Source organism: Cibotium barometz, chromosome 58, assembly GCF_041138505.1.
Source record: "Cibotium barometz isolate CiBa-2024 chromosome 58, ASM4113850v1, whole genome shotgun sequence".
Taxonomy (NCBI): domain Eukaryota; kingdom Viridiplantae; phylum Streptophyta; class Polypodiopsida; order Cyatheales; family Cibotiaceae; genus Cibotium; species Cibotium barometz.
The window spans coordinates 6,197,882-6,219,850 of record NC_141103.1 but is presented as its reverse complement, the minus strand read 5'-3'; the positions used below and the strand labels follow the sequence as shown (position 1 = coordinate 6,219,850).

General features: G+C 45.2%; 1 pseudogene across 1 annotated transcript in view; it reads left to right on the top strand.

The window, feature by feature from the left end:
• Positions 1–21,969, top strand: part of LOC147605832 (phospholipase SGR2-like) — a 160,845-nt pseudogene that overhangs the window by 96,164 nt on the left and 42,712 nt on the right. The window contains exon 11 of the transcript XR_015265049.1: positions 20,107–20,382. The product of XR_015265049.1 is annotated as a phospholipase SGR2-like (transcript). The remainder of the gene's footprint in view (positions 1–20,106; positions 20,383–21,969) is intronic.

Below are 21,969 nucleotides of genomic sequence, written 5' to 3'. Positions count from 1 at the left end.
AAGAGAAGAACATGTACCACATCGCAAGAAGTTCAAGGAGTTCAAGGCAGGGGGCAAGTCCGTGAAATTTGATGCCTTTCATGGAGAGTATGATGCCTCTAAGATGCTAGCTTTTGTGGCACAGTTTGACATTGCTTTTAGTGACGAGGACTTCATTGAGAAGTCCAAAATTCGTCATACAAGCATGTTCTTGAAGGGGACAGCTGTCCATTGGTGGATCACTGAAAACACCAGCAAAGATCCCATTTGCACTTGGAAAGAGTTTAAGGACAGATTTTATGTCCAATTTATTCCTCGTAATGCGGAGCAAACTCTCACCCAAAAGTGGGATAGACTTATGTTTGTATGCATAAACTTGTTTTTGCATGACTTGTTTTCGTGTGTTTGCCTGCTATGACATGCCAGTACACTGGACGGGGACTCCCCCAGTGTATTGTGGGTGTGCTGTCTGCTGACGAGTTGTTGTGGCGTGTGAACAGGTGGTAAGTATTGCCTTCTTTGGCCTTTTCTAATGTAAAATTCATAAAGTCATGGAGCATACACAGACACTTGACTCAATGGACAGCCAAGGCAATCCTTTGGAGGTGCCAAATTCAAGAGGTCAATCAAGTGCTTCACGTGATTCCGATGCATTGCTTGGAAGGCACAAACCTCTTGAGAGAGATTATGACAATGCATTCATGGGACAGCCATCCCGTGGAAAAGAGCCTATGCATGAGGATGAGCCCAATGCCTTGAGGGCTGAATTGAAGCACATGAAGAAGCTTTTGAAAGCAAAGGAGCAAGAGCTGAAATTTTTGCATGAAGATCCCCATGTACAAAGTGTCATTGAAGCAAGGAAAGCTGATGCTATGGTGGATATGACCTTTGAGTCCATGGCTCGTGAAGTGGGCAAGAAGCCAAGGGAGTTGGCACTCTCCTATCTCATCTGCAAGGGTGATCTCAAGGAAGGAGAGGATGGAGAGCTAGTATTCAAGAATCCACCTCATTTGAAGCAGGGAGACCCAACATCTCAACGGTTGAGGCCTTTTATACACAAGGAAGAGGTATCAGTCACTTTTCGCCATGCATCTACTCCTCATGGGACAGGAGGCAACAAGAATGTGCATGTTGGAGCTAGTGGGCGACATGATGGCCTTATGGATTCAAAGAATGTATATCATGGAGAGAGTGGTCGGCATGCAAGCTCAAAGACTTTGCCCATTGAGTTGTCTCGTGGTGAGACATTGCATCATTTGGGGAGGCCACATGCATCGGGGCCACAGATTCATAATGCACATGCCACCGTGCCTCTTGAAACATCTTTGATTGCCCATGAAGCCCATGCAGAGAGGGCTGCCCCGTTGGATAAGGGGAAGAGAAAAAGAGAAGAACATGTATCACATCCCAAGAAGCTCAAGGAGTTCAAGGCATGGGACATGTCCGTGAAATTTGATGCCTTTCGTGTAGAGTATAATGCCTCTAACGTGCTAGCTTTTGTGGCATAGTTTAACATTGCTTTTAGTGATGAGGACTTCACTGAGAAGTCCAAAATTCATCATACAAGCATGTTCTTGAAGGGGATAGCTGCCCATTGGTGGATCATTGGAAAGACCACCAAAGATCCCATTTGCACTTGGAAAGAGTGTAAGGACAGATTTTATGCCCAATCTATTTCTCCTAATGCGGAGCAAACTCTCACCCAAAAGTGGGATAGACTTGAGCAAAAAGACAATGAAAGTGTGCAGTAGTATGTCAATAAGTTTTGGAAAGTGTTGCTTGAGGTAACTTCCTTTATGCAACTCTCCGAGGATGAAAGGAAGAGGAAGTTTCGCTCTGGATTGCAACCAGCTTATCGTTCGGGCACCTGAAACACACTCTTCAGCAGCTCGTAGCATTTGCTCTTGCTAAGGAGCAATTGGTGCTTAAAATTAAGCAAGACCAGGGAGGTTCGAAGGGCAAAGAGAGGGCTGTCCCAAACCTGCAAAAAGGTGGACAGCCACTTAAAAAGAGCTTTCAGGAAGCCCAAAAGGGTGGTAAAGCTGAAAGAACCCCATCCAAAGACATTGCACCAAAGAAGAACAAGTTTGGCGTGACCCCCGAGCAAAGGGAGCAATATGCCAAAGAGGGGAAATGGTTTTCTTGTGGTAGGAAAGAGCACATGTTTAGGCAATGCCCTACCCGCAAAGCAAAAGCATGAAGACAAGCCACCAAAGGAAAATGTGCATGTGATGTGCAGGGTACCACCGAGCATGATGGCAAAGAGAGAGTGGTATGCAAAGCTTGGGGACAAATCAAGGATCCACCCACCTTATTCATGTTTGATGATTGTGCAACAGATAATTTCATCTCTACACACATGGCAGTCGCCTTGGGCGTAGAGATTGGGGACATGGGACCCCAAATTGAAGCAGAGGCAGCTTTTGTTGGCAAGGAGGTGCAGGTCACGCTTCTTATTGGAAAGTTGCGCATTCATATACATGGTTATTTGGATCATGAGCATTTCTGATTGCCCCACTCAATGGATGTGATGTATTACTTGGCAAGCCTTGGCATCATCGGCTTGAGCCTCGCAAAGAATATAAAACCAACAGGATCACATTTATGCATAGAGGCTGCATGCATGTTATTGATGCGGGCAAGGAAGGGGATTCCATCCCAGTTGTATCTCACATCCAAATTAATAAGGCAATGAAAAAGAGTCTTTCTGCGTACTTGATTTTTGTTCGTGACAAAATTGAACAAAGTAATGTGAATGTGGATGTATTGAGTCAAGATAGGCTGAATTTTCTTAATGCATAGAAAGATTGTTTTGCCAATTCATTGCCAGGAGAACTACCACTTGATTGGCCTAAGGATCATCGCATAGATCTTGTGCTCGGTAGTTCTCCACCTTACAAACCCGCATATCGTGTGAGTGTCGCACAACAAGAGAAGATTATGAAGCAGATTAATAAGCTCTTAGAAAAGGGTTTGGTTCAGCCAAGCTCCTCACTCACCCTTTTGTTCTCCCGTACTACTTGTGCAAAAGGAGGATGGATCTTTCGGCATGTGCGTGGATTATCGAGCTCTCAACTAGCTCACTATCAAGAACAGGTTCCCAATCCCACGCATAGATGACATCTTGGATAAGCTTGATGGTTCGGCTTGTTTCAACCGTATAGATTTGAAGAGTGGTTACCACCAGATTCGTGTGGTATCCCAGGATGTCCATGAGACTGCGTTCAGGACAGCTTTTGGATTGTATGAATTCTTGATAATGCCTTTTGGCCTTACCAATGCCCCGGCAACATTCAACCGCATGATGGACATGATATTTCGACCACATCGTAAGTTCACAGGTGTATTCTTTGATGACATCTTGGTTTTCTCCAGGAATGAGGAGGAGCATAAGACTCATTTGGCTACAATCTCTGAAGAGTTGCGAAAGCATAACCTCTTCATAAATGCTAAGAAAAGTGAGTTCCTCCAGAGATACACTATTTGGGGCACATCGTATCCAAAGAGGGTGTAAGAATGGATCCTGCTAAAATTGAAACCATTCGAAATTGGCCAGAGTTGCAAATGTACATCAAGTGCATAGCTTTCTGGGGTTATGTTCATACTATAGGTGATTCATCAGGCATTTTGCCAACATTGCCGCGCCATTGCATGATCTTACAAAGAAGAAAGCCACCTTCAAATGGACTTCAAATGAGCAAGATGCCTTCTTGCAACTCAAAAATGCTATCATTTGTGGACCCGTGTTAATTGTTCCCGATTTGCAAAAGCTATTCACGGCGGAATGTGATGCATGTGGGAATTGTATAGGGATTGTCCTAAATCAAGAGGGTCATGCTGTTGCTTATGAAAGCCATCGATTGCATGATGCCGAGATCCATATGGACATTTATGAAAAAGAGCTCTTGGCTGTAATTCATGCCTTAAAGATATGAAAGCATTATCTTCTTGGGGCTGAATTTGTAGTCAAGACAGATCATGAAAGCTTGAGGCAACTTTTATCTCAAACTAAGCTCTCGGAGAAGCAAATGAGGATGGCAAACTTTCTTTCCATGTTTCTTTTTCAGATTGTACATACTCCGGGAAAGAAGAATGTAGTGACAGATGCATTGTCTAGGAGGCCTTATGTGGTTGCAATTTCAGTGGCCTCCCATGGAGACTTATCTGCGATGCATGATCTTTATCATTTGGATGCTGATTTTTCCCATATATGGACTGATTTGATGGCTGGTCACTCGCATGCCTCTTATGTGATCAAAGAGGGTTATCTTATGAAGGATAATTGCTTATGTGTGGTGAAGGACATGCGTCCAAAGGTATTGGATGAATGTCATGCTCCACCTTATGCTGGTCATAGAGGTATCATGCCTACTACACGCATGATTGAGATATATTTCTTTTGGCCCAACATGCGAAGGGATATTGAAGCATATGTATGAGCATGTATCATTGGTCCAAATAGCATCATTCTTATGTTGGGATCTAGGCAAATCCATAATGAAGTCCATAGTAATGCTTTCCCATGGCTGCAAGGGAAAAGGCAATGACTGAAGCAAACGTGGAGGCTTTTGCCTATCAAATTTCACCTTTTAACAAGTAGTTGACAGGTTTAGTAAGCAAGCTCACTTCTTGCCTGTCAAGAAAACCATAAAAGTTGATCATATGAAGCTTTTTCTTCCTCACATCTTCAAGCATCATGGTAGTGGGCAGCAAATTCTGCTGTATTGGATTTGTTGAAGTGTTATGTGGCAGATCAAAAAGGTGCTTGGGGAGAGAAGCACTATTCAGAAGAGAGGACCGCTCCCCGAACCTTGACCTGCGCCCCTCTGCCTCTGTGCCTGCTTCGCGCGCATCCTTCCTCCGCCTCCCATCCTTCCTTCACCGCTGTTCGCCCCTGCCTCTGCCCGCACCTATTCGCCTCATCTCTCCACCGCTTCCTCCGCCTCATCCCTCTGCGCAGCCCATGTTGTGCTGCCCTTCCCCCGCCCATCTTCGCCTGTGTGTCCAACCATCTCCCCCTTGCTTCCCTTTCCTTTTTGCTTTTCCATTCCACCCTCCCTTCCTTTCCTCCGCCTCCTTACCAGCCTCTTCCCCTTGGTTCGGATTGCTCCTCATCCGGGTTCAAGTTGGCCTTTTTCTTCGATTAACATCATGGCTAATCATTCTCCCTTGGCGAGGTGAACCATTGTTTTTTCCGAAGCCGAGCTCACGGTCCTCTTCGCCGAAATTGAGAAAGACTCCAAAACGACCCTCATTGCCAGAATCTTTGGATCTCACCCTTCCCATCTCCAGGCTCGGGATTGGGTCCTGGCGGCTCTGCCTTCCGACCTCGCTCCACACTTTCGAGATGTCAGGTTGCTTGGAAGAGGTTTCTTCCAAGTGGATTTTGATTCTGAGGACGCAGCCTTAGAAGTTTTGAAGGGCAGCCCTTTGCCATTGGGCCCGAGGAAGGTTTTGTTTCTTCCCTACTCCAGCTATTTTGACCTTGTTGAGGAAGACCGGAACCGTTTCTCAATTACTCTCAGATTCCCAGGTCTTCCTCGCTTATATTGGCCTATGCTAGAGGCCATCGGGTCCTCCTTTGGGCTGGTTCTTCAAGTGCCCCCCCTCCACGCCTTGCCGACATCTTTTGCCCAGGTGGTCACTGCCTCGGCGGATGCTGTCCCAGGGTCATGGTTCTTGCCCATGATAGTGAGCTCTTTGAGGACTATGTTTTGCTTCAGGGCCCTAGTGGTCCTTTGAAGCAACATATGGAGATTGCAGGTAAACCCGATCAGTGCCGGGTTTGTCACCAACAGGGTCACTTTTCTCGAGATTGCCCTCGGGCTCAGGGTCGCAGAGGAGGCCTCGCAAGCGTGCTTCTCAGGCGCCACCTCCCTTGGATCCTTCCCGTCCTACAGTCCGCCAAGTGTGGCGACCTGTCTCTCACGCCCGCCCCCTTGGTGCGATTGATGGGAAGACCTCCGCGGATCTTGTACCTCAAATAGACGATGTTTCTGGGTAGAGGGATGTATCAGCTCATGCATCTTTGTAGGGAGATGATATATCAGATCAGGATGATTTTGTTGAGTTCTCTCTACTTGGAGGGGGTGATATGCAGGATGTTCAGCACAGTGGGGATCGTGTATTGCAGGATTTTCAGCATGATGCCATTGCCCCCCCCCCTTGATGCCCTGCAGGGCGCACAGGTTTCTCGTACATATGCAGGTACTGTGCAGGGCCTCGGACAAGGGCATGTCAGTGGACTTTGCCCTGTGGATTATCCCGTCCTCCAGCATTATGAGAGGCGTCCTCTGGTTGCCCATCGTCTTCTTAGATCGGGGGTCAAACCGCCTTCTCTTCCATGAGAATCGTCTCATGGAATGTTCAAGGCCTTGGAGGGCTTCCCACCCGTGGTAGGAAGCAAAGGACCAGCTTCACCCTGCTGTTACAGGAGGGTCTGTGGATATACTTTTGTTGCAGGAAAAATTGGATAGATCTCAGTGTGGCAAAACTGGTAAGATGCTTTCTGGCCACACCTTCTGGTCTTCAGCTGTTGGGACTAGAGGGGGTGTTTGCATTTCAGTGGCAGCATCTGTTATGCCTCATGTTATTGGGCACGGTGTTATCATCCTTGCTAGAGCGCAGTGGATCTTGATCATGCATGAGGGTCAGAAATTGGGAATCTTGAATATCTATGCTCCTAACGTGAGAGGTGAAAGGGTGGCCTTTTGGGACACCATTACAAATGTCATTCCCCAGGTTGATCATTGGATAGTGGGAGGAGACTTCAATATGGTTGAGCAACCTTCTAACAAGAAGGGTGGACACGAAGGGGGATTACACCCTTTGGAGCGAACCTCATGGGAGAGGTTCATGCTTTCTTTTTTTGGCAGGGATTGCTGGATTGAGGATGACTTCCAGAGAAGGCCAAACTCCTTATCTTTGCACATATGGACAGATTTTATGTGGATGATTGGTCCGTGGACAGAGGAGGCACCATTGCTATTATGCCTGGCACCACCAAATCCGATCATTGCCTCGTCGTTTTGTGTCTTAGGGAGCCTGGGGCTCGCTCGGCCTCTCCCCATGTCTGTATCCCTGACTCTCTTTATCTAGATGCTGACATCTCCCTTGAGATCAGAGAGATATGGAGATCTTGTGACGGTCCTGAGCCTCGTCATAATATTGCGCTGGCTCTTGAGAGGACCAGCCATCATTATCATAGCACTGCCTTGTCCAAGAAGAAGGAGGCTCTGGACAAGGAGAGAGCTATTAGGCGTAGGATTGCTGCTCTTCAGAGGGAACATGAAAAGCATCCACATGCATCTTGGATTACAGACCCTCTTGACCACAGTCAGAGCAGAGCTGCAGTTGGCCATGGACAGGAGGGCTGAGTTCACGTTTCATGCGAACGAGGCTTTTTGGACTCAGATGGGTGGCAGATGCAACAAAGTTTTTTTCAGCACACAGGCCTTTCCATAGCAGGGATTCCTGTGAGGTACTTGCAAGATTCACAGGGTGAGGTTCAGATTGAGGCTAATAAGGTAAGGGGTATTGCTTTAGATTTTTATCGGTCTTTGTTGACTGCAGAGGTGTCCTCTCCTCCGAGAGATGTGGCACGGCAGAAAGGCCCTCTTATGCTTGTCTTGTGACCTTGCAATGGCTGTCCGCACCTGAGCAAAGGTTACATCCAAGTCACGTATATACTCATCAGCTGCTAAAATCTCATCCTTTGTACGAAGGATGGGTGGCAAGATCACTCTGTCATAAATAATATCAAACAGGTCCTTTCCCGTGGAGGCATGTACCGCGTTATTGTAGGCAAACTCTACAAGTGGAAGATACTTCTCCCAAGCATCTTTTTTTTTCCCCCCCAAAAAGGAGACTTCTATTAAGTATAAAAAATTTTACAAAATGGAGATTTCACACCAAGCAAGGTAGAGATCTCCACCAATCAGGAACCCTCTGCTACCTATAGGGTCCCGAATGAGAGGATGTGAAAAAGATACCAATGTCCCACTCTCTCATAAACTGGCCGCGCTTTCTCTCCACAGCCCTCGAAGATCCCTGGATTTTGGCCCAGAATGGTGTGAATAATCACTCCAAATCCTACAAAGACACTGAGAAACAAGAACGGGAGTACCCTCAATGGCCTCAGTGCATCTAGCCTTCCAGATATTCTAGGTTGAGATGCTAGCAATAATCTCCCAAGAACTGTCTAACTTCTGTGTTGGAGGGACAAAGTGTGAAAGTGGCAAATCCTGAAGACAACACTGCCGAGCAACTCCTTGCCTAACCATAATGGCCAAGCTCCTGTTAGTCCCCTGGAATCTCAGCTGAGGCCCAGACTGTGTCAACCAAATGATAGAACCAAAAGAAATGATAGCATCTCTTTTAATCCTACTAAAAAGGTGTGCAATCGCACACCAAACCCTCTGTGCTTCCCTGCATTCTCATAAACAATGATAAACTGACTCCGAAACTCGCTGCACATCTAGGGCATGCTGGGCAAGCACCAGTAACAGACCTCCACTGATTGGTGCCAGAACACCATGAAGGGAAACCCAGATAAAGGAGGAAATCTGTGGCTTCCTATAGGAATGCCACATTCTCCGCCAAAATACCCTCTGAATGTCAATCGAAATGCCGTAAGACTCCCAATGGGGTCTAAGAGTAGAGACACTCTAAATGTGTCCCAAGATAAGATGTCTGGCATTCCGCATCGTATAACTGAAAAAAGGCATGCTTTTCAAAGGGTTACAAGCATCGTTCCACTCCCACTCACCGGGGTCCCAATGCAAATGTCTTATAGGGCAGCCACCATACAACCAAAGGCTAACACTCTCTGTGATCATCCCTTTGGGGGGGGGGGGGGGGGGGGGGGGGGGGGGGGGGTCAACATAGACGTGCTTCCCTAACCATCCAACAACTTTGATTGGACGAATCTGGGGGCCCTCAATAAGGTCCTACACATCACATCTCTGCAGTTGCCATCCATCTAGTATAGAAAAAAAGACCGGTACATCATCCTCCCTAGGGAAGGAGAGACCCATAACCTGAAGAGGAACACCTGTGCCAGAAAAAACCCCAAACCAAGAATGATGACGACCTCCAAAAAAGATCCAGTAAACCAGTGGTTGGGAATGGCTGCATCAATCTGTGCAATCCTCCGGCTAGAGCCTCTCAAATGTTGTGTGAAATCCAATGTCTATAGCTCGGTGAGGCTCTGAAGCCTCTTCCAAGCCAGCATTGTCGGGCATAGGGTCTCCTAGCCAGCCCAAAGAATATGCATAGCTGTCCCAAGAGGCCTACCACGCACATCTAATATCAAATCATTCCATGGAATGGGCTGCCGGTTAGCTTCCTCCGCTAAAGGGGGGGATGAAGGGGAGCGGCGAACTGCATCCGAAAAAATAAAGCATGAGCTGAGAGTCCAATCACCTCCGCGAACAGGGACACACTTCGTGATCTGCTGCATGAGAAAGTCCTTCCACGGCTCAGTGCCTGGAAGAAAGCCCCTAACAACAAGCTTACAGAGCAAAGCCTTACATTGCACCTCAGGGTCAATGATATTCAATCCCCCTTCCTGCTTAGGCCTGATAATGGTTTCCCAAGCAACTCTGGTCCTGGTGTGTGCATTTCCATCAAGCCCTGACCAAAGAAAGTTCCGAATAAGGTGACGAAGCTGGCCAATGCAGCCCTTATGAAAAATCCAGCACGAAGCAATAAATCAAGCCGTGGCTAGCAAAACTTGGTTAACCACCAATGCTCTAGAGGCCAAGTCGAGCTTCCTCCTACTCCAGTGATGAAGTTTGCTTTTAATGCTTAAGAGCACTAGAGCAAACTGTTGTGCAGGGGAGATGTCAACGCCCACCTGACAACCAAGGTATCTGACAGAGCATCCTCTCTCAATCCAAGTAAAACCAACATCTGTACCCCAATCTGCAAGAGGAGAATCACTGATCCAAAAACCAACTGATTTATGCCAATTGATAGTAGCTCCTACTGCCAAACAGAAGGCCTCCAAGGCTGTCCGGAAAGCACATAAACAAGCATGTGAAGCCTCAAGGAACAACGCCGTATCAACTGCTAACTCAGAGTCCAAAAACCCTTCCTCCGTGCATAAAGGCAGCCTGAGACCCACAACACCAGGGGCAGCCCGAAGAAACCTGCTCATAGCCTCAACAACAAGGAGGTACAGTAAAGGACCTTATACTCAAGGCTTTAGGTAAGATCTTATATGCAGATCCAAGGAGAGTGATGGGCCTCCATTGCTTGATGTCAGTCTTGTCCCCACTCTTGGGGATAAGGTGAATCAGTCCCTTCATGAGGTATGGCGGCATCATACCTGACAGCCACATCTTGAAGGGCAACAGTGATAGCATCTCCAATATGATCCCAAAAAAGAATAAAGAAGGCGGGAGAGAGACCATCATCCCTTGGGCATGAACCACTGTGAGAAAGTCCTTCGTGATCTGCTGCATGAGAAAGTCCTTCGTGATCTGCTGCATGAGAAAGTACTTTCCGGCCCCAGTGCTGGTGTCAAGTGTTCTTGGTCATTTACAGTTTTAACGTTGTTAATAATGTCCATTGTTGGAATTAGTTAAGTGATCTAAAAATGTGTATTTTGTCTTCCAATTTGTTGGCCTCTTGTAGGGAGCGGTTATAGTTCCCTCAAGAAAGCCCCAAACCACTCTATCATAGGGTTTCTTAAAGTCAAGTAGAAGGACCCATTCGTTTGCATCTTAAAAAGGAAAGATATGAGAAAATGCGCTCCTGCCCTGAAGGAATCCACTATAAGTATCATGAATACCATTTTGCAAGATAAGCTGCAATCTCAAACTGGTTGCCTTTGATGGATTTTATAAGTAGTTCCTAACAAAGTAATTGGTCTCTCTGACTGCTCCTTCAATTGTCATTTGTTATGCGGCCCTACCTAGGTTTATACTGACCTTTCCAAGTGTTGCAATGCCAAAGGCCACCTCATAGGCAGCTAGGCTTCTTCGTGAAGATCTAGAGATTCCCTAGAAAAGGCTGTCCGGAAAGCACATAAACAAGCATGTGAAGCCTCAAGGAACAACGCCGTATCAACTGCTAACTCAGAGTCCAAAAACCCTTCCTCCGTGCATAAGGGCAGCCTGAGACCCACAACACCAGGGGCAGCCTGAAGAAACCTGCTCATAGCCTCAACAACAAGGAGGTACAGTAAAGGACCTTATACTCAAGGCTTTAGCTAAGATCTTATATGCAGATCCAAGGAGAGTGATGGGCCTCCATTGCTTGATGTCAGTCTTGTTGTTGGAAATAAGTGCACACTAGGTGTACTATTTCTAGTCTAGTTTCACTTAAGTCTTTGTGTCTTGAGTCTAGTGCCATGTGATATCTCTACATTTATCCCATAAGTCAGTCTACTCAATCTTGTACTTCTCACCTATATATTGTAGGTGTCACATCAATGAAATCAATCAAGCTTGTGTCTTGTCTACACTCATCTCAAGGTAACCTTTGGTCTTTCAGTCTTGTTATCATTTCATTTCTAGTTTATTGCTTTCATATTTTCTACATGGTATCAGAGCAGGGTTTGCTCCTCTAGTCTTGCCACTACCCTGCTGCTGCCCGCCATTCTCCCGGAGCTGCTCACATTTCTGCCCCGGCATTTGCTGCGCAAGCCTCTACATCTGCTGCCTATCTGCGCAGATTTCTGTTTGCTATTTTCTGCGCTGTATCTGCCCCGACATCTGCTCCTGCTCCTGGCCCCCGTGCTGCTCCTGGCCCTGCTCCTGCTCCTGGCCCCCGTGCTGCTCCTGAAATTCTGCGCCATCTTCTTCAACAGGCTGCACTTCTCCAGGAGTTGCCCGAGGTTCTGCAACAAATTCTCCACCGCTGCTCGCTCTCCGGTCTCTCTAGGTATCGTGGCCCTGTACTACATCTCTCTTTATTTGCAAAAATCTCTGTTCGCAGCTCTCTCTCTCTCTCTCTCTCTCTCTCTCTCTCTCTCTCTCTCGGGTTACCCCTGAAAGGGTGGAAGACCTGAGGAAAAAAACCAAAGTGGTATGCTTCAATATTTTCAGTTCTATTTTTCCTCAAAATTAATTCAAAACTGAACTCTCTCTTGTAAGGGAATAGACACTGCCCTTGCATCATTAGCAAGAGGTAAGACCTTCCCACATGGCATCTTCTACCCATTCTCTCATGTCTATCGACAAATTCAATGGGTCCAACTTTCATACTTGGCAAATCAAAATCAAGTGCCATCTTAGAAAGAAGGCCTGTGGGATGTTGTTCATCATGCTACTCCCGAAGATTCCGACATTGAGCAAGTTATCACTTATGCTCCCATTGCCAAGAATGACAAAGCCTATGCTATCATCTTGCTCGGTCTTGGAGATGATTACATTCATCACATCTCCGACATACAGTCTGCTTCTCGAGCATGGATCACTTTGGATACCCTTTTTGGACCCCGCTCTAAAAACTCTAAGATTGCACTTATGATCTCATTCTTTGATCTATATATGCAGGAGGGAGCTACTATAGCCTCTCATGTCAATTATTTTCGCAGTCTTATGGTTCAGCTTGCATCAGTGAAGTCCCCCATCTCCGAAGATATTGCTATTGCTGTGCTTATCAAAAGCTTACCTGACACCTATGCTACTCTTGTCACTACCTTCAAGTATCACAATAATCCTACTCTTGAAGGTATCATCAATGCTCTCCAAGAAGAGGAAAGAACAAAACAACAAAAGGTAACTGACACTGCATTTTTAGCAAAGAAAGGAGGATCTAAGGTAAGAAAGCCTTGCACCCATTGTGGAAAAACTAATCATTTGGAGAAGGACTGCTTCAAGGCTCATCCATGCACCATTTGTGGCCGTGATAATCACCGGGAGAAGGACTGCTACTCTAAAACCTCTACATCAGCCCCTCCATCTGCCGCAGCACATGTTGCTGCAGCATCTACATCAGCAGATCTTGCTGTTCATTCCTCACATGATGAGGAATGGGCTTTCTGATTAATTCACCTTTCTTGTCTACCACTTTGACCACCGATGATGTAGGTCAAGGGGTTCTAGTGTCTTACTCATTTTTTCTTTTTGACCTCTCTCTTGTCCCTACCCAAGAGGCAGAGATTGCCCTTGAGGAGGGGTTGTCTTCAAGGTCCATCTGTTTGTCTACAGTCAGTCTTCTGTCTATCTAGTCTTGTCTGTCTGTCTATCTGTTGTCTATCTATCTGTCTATCAATCTGACTGTGTCTTGTTTTAGATCCACCTTGTCCCTACCCTTGTGAACCCATATGAGGATATCACTTGAGGAGGGGTGTCTCAGGATCTTTTGTCTCTCAGTCTATCAGTCTTTATGTCTGTCTTCTAGTCTTGTCCATCTTATCTTCTAGCTTGTCTCTCAATCCTTGTCTAGTCTCTCTGTCTTGGTCTTATCTTTTGTCATGCCATAGTCTTGTCTTTTTGTCTTCCTCCTAGTGTCCACTTAAGGAGGGTGTTGGAAATAAGTGCACACTAGGTGTACTATTTCTAGTCTAGTTTCACTTAAGTCTTTGTGTCTTGAGTCTAGTGCCATGTGATATCTCTACATTTATCCCATAAGTCAGTCTACTCAATCTTGTACTTCTCACCTATATATTGTAGGTGTCACATCAATGAAATCAATCAAGCTTGTGTCTTGTCTACACTCATCTCAAGGTAACCTTTGGTCTTTCAGTCTTGTTATCATTTCATTTCTAGTTTATTGCTTTCATATTTTCTACACTTGTCCCCACTCTTGGGGATAAGGTGAATCAGTCCCTTCATGAGGTATGGCGGCATCATACCTGACAGCCACATCTTGAAGGGCAACAGTGATAGCATCTCCAATATGATCCCAAAAAAGAATAAAGAAGGCGGGAGAGAGACCATCATCCCTTGGGCATGAACCACTGTGAGAAAGTCCTTCGTGATCTGCTGCATGAGAAAGTCCTTTCCGGCCCCAGTGTTGGTGTCAAGTGTTCTTGGTCATTTACAGTTTTAATGTTGTTAATAATGTCCATTGTTGGAATTAGTTAAGTGATCTAAAAATGTGTATTTTGTCTTCCAATTTGTTGGCCTCCTGTAGGGAGCGGTTATAGTTCCCTCAAGAAAGCCCCAATCCACTCTATCATAGGGTTTCTTAAAGTCAAGTAGAAGGACCCATTCGTTTGCATCTTAAAAAGGAAAGATATGAGAAAATGCACTCCTGCCCTGAAGGAATCCACTATAAGTATCATGAATACCATTTTGCAAGATAAGCTGCAATCTCAAACTGGTTGCCTTTGATGGATTTTATAAGTAGTTCCTAACAAAGTAATTGGTCTCCCTGACTGCTCCTTCAATTGTCATTTGTTATGCGGCCCCACCTAGGTTTATACTGACCTTTCCAACTGTTGCAATGCCAAAGGCCACCTCATAGGCAGCTAGGCTTCTTCGTGAAGATCTAGAGATTCCCTAGATCCATGTGTATAGTTTCTGCTTAAATGATGTATACCAAATGAGTGTACAAGGTCTAAGTGCCATCCGTTGCCTCTATGCATCTGGCACCCGAAATCTGCCAAGCGATAACATTGGCAATGATCTGGCAGTAACTACCTGTAGGTGGTACCGACTGTGAGATAGGAGCCTGGTGCAGGGTGCATCTAGGAGAGGGAACAGGCCCTGCCCCCTTTCAGGAATTTATTCAGGAACAATCCACAAGCTTGCAAGCCAGGATCAATACTACATCAATGAATACAAAAGCAAACAAATATGCTGATGTGGAAACCCAAGTCGAAGTCGATGTTGAGGCACAAGATCTTGATGCCGAGCACACCATGGGGAAGGCCCACAAGAATCTCTCACCGAGCTAGTACCAGAATCCAACGAACCTCAAGCCTGTAGATGAGGCTCACAAGAGATACGAGTAGTTGATCCTCCACAGCATCAATATCTAAGGGGAATCTGCAGAGAGAAGTAGACTTTAGGCAGGCGTGGGAATCTGAGTGAGATATCAGTCATCCGTTGGTTCTCCTCCACATAGTCAATATCTAAGGGGAATCTGAATATGAAAATCTTTTTACTAACCCAGTGGCAAGGAGCTTCTGTCGTACACCTTACTGGCAGCTTTGGGGGATGTGAAAATCCACCTGAAAGTACCCCTGTCCCAGTAATCTTGTGTCTGAGAAGTGCTCAGCCACGTGAAAGGGCAAGGAAGCCAGTATCCTCTTACTTGGCTTCTTGAAGGTTGGAAGCCATAAATGCGTCCAATGAGAGTGTTGGCGATTTCTTGTTCTGTCTAGGCAGAGAGTAGCTGTCTTGAGAAAAGTAGTAGTTCACCCTGCCGGTGGAGGTGAAGGATTACTTGAGGTTGTTGACATTATGTCAATCAAGGGGCGAAGGGCCGAATTAAATTCTGTTGAGTTCTGGGTTTGGGCCCCAGGGAGCTGATAAGGCGATTATGGGGTAAGATGAGGTTGTGGGAGCAGAGAAAACGGAGTCGAATTGCTGGGCAGAATTGAGAAATGGTTAACTGAAGTCTGGATGGCAGAGCTAAGGCGGGACTTCTGGGGAGAAATGAAGGTGGTGGTGCAGAGCGGAGAGAGGGGCTGCCAGAATCGAGGGAAGTGCAGGAGAACAGAGGGACGGGCTGAAGGTGGTGGTGTAGACTGGAGAGGCAAGCTGCCAGAATCGAGGGAAGTGAAGGAGAACAGAGGGGTGGGCTGGGCAGTGATGAGGAAGCAGAGGTTGCAGTGGTTATGGGCTGGGCAGATAGGAGGAGGGAGATGTGAAGCAGGAGCTGCAGCAGTTATGTTCTACGGGGAGCTTCCATTCCTTTCAGAGCCCTCTCAAATAAGCTTTTTAGAGACATCGTCTGATTGAACCTTCCCTTCGGTATGCCCCTTGAAATACACCATTTAACACTCTGACGGTTCGTCTTGACTTCACAAGCCTTAGTTTCATTGGGTCTTCCATGCACCACAGGTCATTTGACCTCTTATTCAATTAAGCATAAAATAACAGTACAAATGGGTACTTCAAAAATGAGGATACTCGCTTCAGCCCCTGTTGGCGTAGCTATACATGCTTCCATATAAGATTAGAACCAGCTTCAGTCAAAAAGGCTATTTCTGTCCAGATACATAAGATCTTGCATTAGTATTCTGTGGTCCTGGAAGATGCCTGGATTTTTCCCCATGTGGCAGCAAGAGTATTTATTACAGATGTCCAAAGGAGCAATAAATGAGACTAGAAATTCTGGGTGCCCTCAATGGCCTTATTGCATCGTGACCTTCAAATCCGCAAAAGCTGTCAAACTCCCAATAATCTTGGAGTTTTTATTTACAGCTGCATGCAGTGGTCTGAAGGGTGTTTGTGGAAATGGCTTTTGTCTGATAATGGACATGAGTAGAGCAATCTGGCCAGTTGATCCTTAATGTGGTCATGCGTGTTTAAGTTCACTTTGATTAATTGCTATGAAGCTTTCAGGACATGCTCTAGGCAAGTATAAAATACACACTGCATTTTCTAAGCTTACAGGCTCCTTCCACAAATCTCTGTTTTCACAAATCTTTCTTTATTTCTTTTGGCTCTCCACACAGTATGCCACAAGGACCGAATTTCAATATCTGACGTGTGAGACATGAGGGTATTAGACACACAACTGTATGCATCTTGGGGTAAGGGAAGATAACAACATATTTTATTGAAATGCCCAATTTAAGTTCACTGAAGCATATTTAAGTTTTTTTCGCGTCGGCAGAAACAAATTGTAAAAACCCAGCTTCATTGTGTAGTCATAGGTGGACCTATGGATGTATTGCTCTTGCAAGAGCTTAAATTGGATGCTAGCCAGTGTGGGAGATCAGGCAAGCTTCTCTCGGGACACACCTTTTGGTCACCAGTTGTTGGTACCAAGGGTGGTGTCTGTATCTCTGTTTCAGCTTTGATCTTGCCTTGCATCATTGGACATGGTGTCATTTTGACTGCGAGAGCGCAGTGGATCCTTCTTATGCAGGGTACTACACGCATTGGTATTCTCAACATGCTCCTAACCATAGGGGTGAGAGGATTGCCTTTTGGACATCTCTCACTACACTCATGCCTCTTGCCAACCATTGGATTATTGGTGGGGATTTTAACATGGTTGAGATGCCAACGGATAAAAGAGGTGGACATGAGGGCTTGGTGCATCCTCTTGAAAGAGCGTCTTGGGAGAGGTTTATACTCTCCATTCATGGTAGAGATTGTTGGCATGAGGATGACATTTTGAGGAGACCATCCACTCTTCTTTATTCATGGTCTAACAGGAGAAGAGATGCAGGATGTATTTATGCACGGTTAGACAGATTTTATGTTGTGCTTGATAGAGGTGGGCATACTTTTATTGCTACAGGCACCTCTAAATCGGATCATTTCCCAGTGGCTTTATGTATTAGAGTTCCGAATTTCCATGGATCAACACCCCATGTACGCATCCCTGATCATTTGTTTTCAGATGGAGAGCTATCGCGTCGTATGCTTGATATTTGGAGATCTCATGATTTCTCACAGGCCTCTCAAAGCCTGGCCTCTCCTCTCTGTGATATTAGTGACTTTTATCACAGATGTGCCCTGTCTAAAAGGCAAGAGGCCTTGGATTTAGAAAGGGCTATTAGACGTAGATTGGTTGCCTTTCAGAAAGAGCACGATGATGTAGAAAGAGCACGAGAAACATCCATTTGCTCAATGGGTTGCAGATTCTTTATGTATTGTTAGGGTAGAACTTCATCATTGTCATGAGTAGCGTGCGGAGTACCGTTTGTATGCCCAGGAATCCTTTTGGACACAGATGGGTGGGAGATGTAACAAACATTTCTTTGCTACTCATGGCCCATCTCATGCTAGAGATAGAGATAGTGTCAGGCAGTTGTAGGATTCACATGGCACTCTTCACTCAGATCCTCTTATGGTTAGATAGATTGCCACTAATTTCTATCGCAAGCTTCTTAGTGCTGAGCCGCACTTTGATTTGAGACGCAAGGCACAGAGGAAGGTTTGGAATGCATTGCCACGTTTGTCACTGAGGAGATGTGTGTTGCTCTGGATGCCCCTTTTCTATGTAGGAGTTCAGTCATGCTCTTCATCCCTTACCTCATGGTAAGTGTCCAGCAGAGAATGGCCTCTACTGTGTTTTTTTCATTACTTTCTGGGATGAGATTGGCGTTGAGATCAGATCCGCTCTGCAGGAGATGTGGGACACAGGTTCTATGCCTTTTTCTCTCACTGAGGGGCTTATGTATCTTATTCCTAAGAGTGGGGATAAGACATTGATTGGCCAGTGGAGACCTATCACCGTACTTGGGACTACATATAAGATTCTTGCTAAGGTAGTGAGAATTAGACTGTAGCCAATTCTGCAGGATGTCATTCATGATACTCAGAATGGATTCTTACACGGCAGGAGCATCTTTGATAACATTTTCTCGTTTTGGGAGACCGTTGAATGGGCTAAAGCGAGCAATCATCCCTTAGCCATTCTGCTCTTGGATTTTGAGAAGGCCTATGATAGAGTGGATTGGGACTTCCTTTAGAGTACTCTTAGCCATATGGGCTTCTCTCAGAGATGGATCAAGGGAGTTTCATGCATGTATCGTGAGGCCCATAGTAGAGTGCTCGCTTGTGGTGATAGAGAAGAGCGGTTTCACATTTCTCGCTCAGTACGGCAGGGTTGCCCTTTAGCCCCATTATTATATATCATAGTTGCAGAGGCCATGAGCATCTTTCTCCGCTCCACTGTTGGTATTTCTAGATTGAGGTTGCCTCTTCGTAGTCAAGAGGAATTGGTTGACGCTGCGTCTGATGACACAGCCATGTTCTTGGAGGCTTCACATATATGCTTATGTTCGTTCCGGGTAGCACTAGAGGAGTTGTGTTTTGTAGCAGGGGCACTCATTAATTGGCACAAATCTGTTGGTTTTTGGGTTAGTTGCTTGGGGTGCAGAGCTTGGTTTTACTTGGATCAGGAGAGGATGCACTGCGAGATATTCTATAGAGGATTGACACCAGTTGGGAGATTGTTGCCAGTATTACATCATGGCAAATCTAGAGAGCTAGATGCACGGAGGCTATCGAGGGTGTCCATACATTTGGGTCTCAGTGCATTAGTACTATATTGGGTGACATCATCCATACTCTTATGGCTACTTGGGCTCGCATTCAAGGGCCGTCTCGTTCTGCGCAGGCTTATGCGTTTGTGGGACCATGGCATCTTCTTTTCCTCTAGTACCACAGGTCTTACATGGCTCATGATGCTCCTTAGTGGTTGAAATCACCTTACATATTCGGGAGATTCTATTCTTTTCCGGCTTATGGCTGTTATTGTTGTATATTTTTTTCATAGTTAATAGAAGTCTCTTTTTGGGGAAATACAAAAAAAGTTTACTGATGCACAAGATGACATACATAACAGGAGGAAGGATTATTGCTATGGGTCCTTTCAATTGTTCTCGAGTTCTTGAGTGTTTAATGAAGTCAGTTATATGGCTTGGGAACTTATTTTGTTGCTTGGTTTTGAGGCCCTGATCGAAGAACTGTTAGAGACCGACTTCCTTTCTAATTGCTTTGCAATCAACTGGAAAGAATTTAATATGCTGTGGAGCACTTGATGCCTGAGAATGATGGATAATAGCGTGTGCCCAAATCCCATCTACAGTTTGGGAATGTGTTTGGGTTAGGTGCTTTCTGTCCTTGACGTTGAAAAGACTGTACCAACATATGGAAGCAGTGCATTTGGGCGGAACAACTTTTTTGATCTCAAAAGCAATGTGTCCAATGTTATTATCTCTGACAATTCATTGTAGTCCAAGCCAACTCCAGTATGCTTGACACACAAAAGTCCTGACTACCAACACGCTGAGGTGAAGGCGGGCTTTCTGAAGGATGCTGCTGCAAACTTTTTTCCATCAGTGTACCTTTAAGGTTTTTGCATTACCTCTTTCTCCATAGCAGTCTATGCTATGTATGGTGGTGGGAATCTTTGTGAGCAGCGTCTCATGGGTCCAGCTTTGTTCTGTTTATGTGCTAAAGTTTCAATTATCATAGAGCATGAAAGAACTAATAACTTTTGCACCTCTTTAAACCATTGGTCTGATTTGCACTATTGCAGGTTTCAATATATGGCCATTCTTTAGGAAGTGTTCTTTCTTACGACATTCTTTGTCATCAAAACAAGTTGATCTCAACCTTCCCAATCATCCAAATAACTGATAACAGCAAAAATGATAAATCTCAAAATCAAGGGACTGGAGAGAAGGTTGATGCTGCAAAACTTGACCACATCAATGAGGATCTGCCAGCAAAAAGTCTTCATGGTCAAGAGGCTGTTGTAGAGCCCCTTGAAAACGATACAAACGACAATGAAATAGAAAGTTTAAGAGATGAGGTATGGATGCATTTTTTTTTTGGTTTGCAATGAATGAATATGTATTGCCTGTGGCTATTACACAGAAACTCCCAACACATCTCCACCCCCCGCCCTCCTTCCTTTTTTTTGTGTAAGATTTTTGTAATAATTTAAAACTTAATCTATGGTGCTCTGTGAACCTCCCTCTAAAGATCAAGTACTGGGAGACGCAAAAGGTGTCAATTACTGCCTATAAAAGTCTAGCACAGGTAGTCAGTTTGATGATACACACAGTGGTTGCGTTAAGGTCAGGAGCATATTCGATAATATCTTCTCATTTTTGGAAGATATGCTAAAATATTATTATACACAGAGTGGTTTCCTTTCACAAAAAAATATCTAAAGGCTAGCAATTAGCCTTTAGCTATTTGATTGCTTGACTTTGAGAAGGCCTATGATATAGTGGACTGGTGCTTTTTGGAGGAACACTTAGATGCACGGGGTTTTCGGAGAGTTGCATGGTAGTGGTCTCAGGCCTTTAAAAGATGCCCACAGTGAGGTGTTCGTCCATGGTGCTAGAGGTGTCCGATTTCAGGTTTACAAATCTGTGCAACAAGGTTGCCCATTGCCTCTCCATGTATTTTTCTTTCGGTTGCAAAGGCCATGTGTAACTTGGTTGAACACAATGCTAATCAATACACTTAAATACACTAAGATTTGAAGGACACTTGCTCAAATACAAGAAGTAAAATTGCTGAATTTGACAAGAGACACACAATGAGCCGGAACGGCCGACCCCTCCCTTGAGTAAATTGTATTACTATTGGAGAAATTCAATACATAGCTTCACGGGCATCCATTGCCAAATCCTCCATGCCAATGCATATGAAATTCAGCATTTAGAAAACAATGGTGTGTCGATGTAGATCACCAAGGAGCTGCCTTGATGCCCGGCCCGACTTCAGTGCCCATTTTCTCTACCATTGGCTCTATGTTCTACCAAGCAAGGTAGCAACATCTTCAAGAGCACATAGGACAAGAGAAATACTACACAGGGCGGCTAAACAAGGAGTCCTGCCCTTCTACTAAGTAAGTAATGACAATACATTGTCCAATTACCTTACCAGTCTTCATAGAAGTTGTGCAAGCGGAAGCCTTCGCGTTGGAAGCTTTAGAAGTGTTGATATCTTCGATTTGCCGCAATCCTTCGCGACAAAAAGTCTTCAAGAGGATGAAGGGAACCTTGGGAAAGCTTCCCCTATGGTTCAACTTGAGAAAGGAAGGCTGAAATTAGGGTTTTCAGCAAAAAGACCAGAAATTACAGCAAAAATGAGAGTTGTTTTGCTGAATTTCAGTCATTGGGAGTGAGTAGGAGAGTGATTAGCACTTGGAAACACTCTTGGAAGCTTGGAAAACACCCTAGCAAGTTGGGTATGGCTATGGAGAGCTTGGAAATGGAGAGAAATGGTGGAAAAACAGAGTTTTCAGCCTCCAAAAATCCTCATGAAGAGAAAACACGAATTTCTCTTAATAAGTAAGTGAATTGGGGTCCAATCAGGTGAAGGGACATGGGGAGATGCCCATTTATGAGTAAAAGGGGAGGATCAGGTCTTGGACATTGAGTCT